Source organism: Salvelinus alpinus, chromosome 21 (genome assembly GCF_045679555.1).
Source record: "Salvelinus alpinus chromosome 21, SLU_Salpinus.1, whole genome shotgun sequence".
Taxonomy (NCBI): domain Eukaryota; kingdom Metazoa; phylum Chordata; class Actinopteri; order Salmoniformes; family Salmonidae; genus Salvelinus; species Salvelinus alpinus.
Window position 1 is genome coordinate 45,578,625 of NC_092106.1, and position 4,479 is coordinate 45,583,103.

Genomic DNA, 4,479 nt, shown 5'->3' on the forward strand with positions numbered 1-4,479 from the left:
TGTGTGTGTGTGTGTGTGTCTGTGTGTGTGTGCGTATGAGTGTGTGTGTCCCTCTTCGTATACCAAAATGACAACAGAAACATTCCACTGTCTGCCTACTACCCACTGTGGGAACCTCTCCACTCCCCATCACTCCCTCTTTATACCCAAGAAGACTCAAGGCTGTAATCGCTGCCCAAAGTGCTTCAACAAAGTACTGAGTTAAGGGCCTGAAAATTATGTAAATGTGATAGTTCAGTTTTTTTTTTTATATACATTTGCATACATTTCTAAAAACCTCTTTTTGCTTTGTCATTATGGGGTATTGTGTGTAGATTTACGATGGGGGAAAACGATTTAGTCATTTTTAGAATAAAGCTGGAACCTAACAAAATGTGGAAAAAGTCAAGGGGTCTGAATAGTTTCCGAATGCACTGTATGTTCTCATATTTGGAGAGTTGCTGGATGGCATTGGAAACCCATGTATTTGTGACAGAAGATATTCAGCCTTTTGTGGAACAACATGAACTGCTTTGGAGGCACACAGTTGCAGGGAATGACAAACACATTTAATGTAGACCTTATTCGGATTGTGCTCTTGAAGTTTTGTCAGGACGGAACTGTTTTTGCCTCACATTGTGTTGCAGCCATCTGTGGCTAGACTGATGCAGTTTATTGTCATCAAGAAACTTGAACAAGGCATTGGCAAAGGTCAGTGAATCACCAGCTGGAATGATTATTATTCCTCCAAATGTGCTTATGATTTGAAAGAGATTATTGCTGTGGTGCTGCTCAGTCGTGACATCAGTACTTTCATCAGTAGTAAGACTAAGTAAGACTCCCGATGTCCTTTATTGGTTACTCATCAAATCACAAAATAGAATCAAATTTTATTTGTCCCATGCGTCGAATACAACCTTACAGTGAAATGCTTACTTACGAGGCCACAACCCAAAAAATTCGGACAAGAATAAGAGATAAAAGTAACAAGTAATTAAAGAGCAGCAGTAAAACAGCAATAGCGAGACTATATACAGGGGATACCGAGACAGAGTCAATGTGCGGGAGCACCGGTTTGTTGAGGTAGTATGTACAGTACGTTTAGGTAGAGTTATTGAAGTGACTATGCACAGATGACAACAACAGAGAGTAGCAGCGGTGTAAAGATGGGGAATGGGTCGGGGGCCAACGCAAATAGTCTGGGTAGCCATTTGATTAGATGTTCAGGAGTCTTATGGCTTGGGGGTAGAAGCTGTTTAGAAGCCTCTTGGACCTAGACTTGGCGCTCCAGTACCGCTTGCCGTGCGGTAGCAGAGAGAACAGTCTGTGAAGAGGGTGGCTGGAGTCTTTGACAATTTTTTTTTCTTCTGACCCCGCCTGGTATAGAGCTCCTGGATGGCAGGAAGCTTCGCCCCAGTGATATACTAGGCCATTCGCACTACCTTCTGTAGTGCCTTGCGGTCGGAGGCCGAGCAGTTGCCATACCAGGCAGTGATGCAACCAGTCAGGATGCTCTCGATGGTGCAGCTGTAGAACCTTTTGAGGATCTGAGGAACATGCCAAATCTTTTCAGTCTCCTGAGGGGGTATAGTTTTTGTGCAGTCATGAGTGAACAAGTAGTACAGGAGGGGACTGAGCATGTACCCCTGAGGGGCCCCTGTGTTGAGGATCAGCGTGGCGGATGTGTTGTTACCTACCCTTACCACCTGGGGGTGGCCCGTCAGGAAGTACAGGATCCAGTTGCAGAGGGAGGTGTTTAGTCCCAGGGTCCTTAGCCTATTGATGAGCTTTGCGTGCACTATGGTGTTGAACGCTGAGCTGTAGTCAATGAATAGCATTCTCACACAGGTGTTCCTTTTGTCCAGGTGGGAAAGGGCAGTGTGGAGTGCAATAGAGATTGCATCATCTGTGGATCTGTTGGGGCAGTATGCAAATTGAAGTGGGTCTAGGGTTTCTGGGATAATGGTGTTGATGTGAGCCATGACCAGCATTTCAAAGCACTTCATGGCTACAGATGTGAGTGATTGGGTCAGTAGTCATTTAGGTAGGTTACCTTAGTGTTCTAAGGCGCAGGCGCTATGGTTGTCTGCTTAAAACATGTTGGTATTACAGACTCGGACAGGGGAAGGTTGAAAATGTCAGTGAAGATCAGCGCATGCTCACAGTACACGTCCTGGTAATCCGCCTGGCCCTGCGGCCTTGTGAATGTTGACCTGTTTGAAGCTCTTACTCACATCGGCTGCTGAGAGCGTGATCACACAGTCTTCCGGAACAGCTGGTGCTCTCATGCATGTTTCAGTGTTATTTGCCTGGAAGTGAGCATAGAAGTAGTTTAGCTCATCTGATAGGCTCATGTCACTGGGCAGCTCTCGGCTGTGCTTCCCTTTGTAGTCTAAAATGGTTTGAAAGCCCTGCCACATCCGACGAGCATCAGAGCCGGTGTAGTATGATTTGATCTTAGTCCTGTATTGATGCTCTGCAGGTTTGATGGTTCGTCGGGGGGCATAGCTGGATTTCTTGTAAGCTTCCGGGTTAGAGTCCTGCTCTTTGAAAGCGGCAGCTCTAGCCTTTAGTTCAGTGCGGATGCTGCCTGTTATCCATGTCTTCAGGTAGGGGTATGTACAGTATGTACGGTCACTGTAGGAACGACGTCATCGATGTACTTACTGATGAAGCCAATGACTTATGTGGTGTACTCCTCAATGCCATCGGAGGAATCCCGGAATGTAGTCCAGTCTAAGCTAGCAAAACAGTCCTGTAGCTTTGCATCTGCTTCATCTGATCACTTTTTTATTGATCAAGTCACTGGGGCTTCCTGCTTTCATTTTTGGATGTAAGCAGGAATTAGGAAGATAGAATTATGGACAAATTTGCCAAATGGAGGGCGAGGGAGAGCTTTGTATGCGTCTCTGTGTGTGGATGTTACAGTTTTTAATGTCCCGTTGGTAGTTTAATCTTCCGCGTAGCTCGTCAATTTTATTCTCCAAAGATTGCACGTTTGCTAGCAGAATGGAGGGAAGTGGGGGTTTATTCGATCGCCTACGAATTCTCAGAAGGCAGTCCGCCCTTTGGCCCCTTTTTCTCTGCCTCCTCCTCACGCAAATCACGGGGATCTGGGCCTGTTCCCGAGGAAGAAGCATATCCTTCGCATCGGACCCGTCAGAGTTGTGAAAGTAAAAAAAGGATTCCGCTAGTCCGTGGTGAGTAATCACAGTCCTGATGTCTAGAAGTTATTTTCAGTCATAAGAGACGGTTGAGGCAACATTATGTACAAAATAAGTTTAAAAAAAAGTTACAAACAACGCAAATAAAATAAACAAACAAAAACACACAATAGGTTGGGGACATGTAAAATGTCTGCCTTCCTCTCCGGCGCCATCTTACTAACTCATGCACTGCAGGCCCTATAACTGCAAGTTTGGTGCATTTTCTTTCTGTGAATATTGATTCCGTTCTTAGCAATGTATTCAACAAAACATCCCAGGTGATCTAGAGTTGCAATGCTGGAGTGGCATTGGACGCGTGTCCACCACATCCGCCAGTGTCACACTTCCGCATCTGCGGTGAAAGGTGGCAGAGCTAGAGCGGTGTTTGTCAGACCATGAGACATCCCGAAAATCTGTCTTCTCAGGTAAACGTCTGTAGCGTCCAGTCGGTTTGACCTACAAACTGTAACTTCTTGGAAAGAGGAGACTCTCGCGAACACGTTGGTGTTCTCTGTTTAGCTCTACGACCCCCCACACGTGCCAGGAGACAAGTCTGAAACCGGTACCGTCAACGTGCCAACTTCTGTTTCTTATTATTTATTTTTTGACTGTCCATTTAGTTTTTTTTATGAAAGTGTTATTCAGTGCGTTTTCATGTGCTATAGTAGTAAAAGCCAAAATTTATATTTTATCAAATACATTTGTTCTATATTTTTTAAAGCTAAAGGGTTCCTACATGTTTTTTATCAAATAGCTAAATGATCCATAGTATGACCATCTTAAAAAAATTGAATGTCAGTTTAGAACCCCCCCACTCAACGCCTTAGATTCTGAAGAATGAACAGTGTTATTCCCATATGTAGTTCCTGTGTCAAACGATGTCCTGGCATTAGAAAACGAAGCAGCATTTCTCTTGTGTTTCTCCATTTGTGAATGAGAAATAAGATCTGGGTGGTGGGCTTGGATTTCTGATTTGCCTCCGCGAAGCTTTTCTGTCATCTCCTGGGATGCTCTGAATTCATTGCATTTTACCCTGTCCTCTTTCCCAGTCTTTGCTGTATTTTCGGCCATATTTTGCCCATTTACCTGCCATTCTGACGGTAAAATTGTGTCTAGCAATTACCTGGCATTCTGGCTGTAGAATTGTGTCTAGCCAGTAAGCTAGCGTATCCAATCGGTTCCTCTGTCCTCAACTCTGCTCCACAGCACATCGCTCTCTCTCTCTCTCCTCTGACTTCAACTTTCTGGCAAATGTTAGTTAGCTAGCTACATACCCAGAGAGAAAGAACATTGT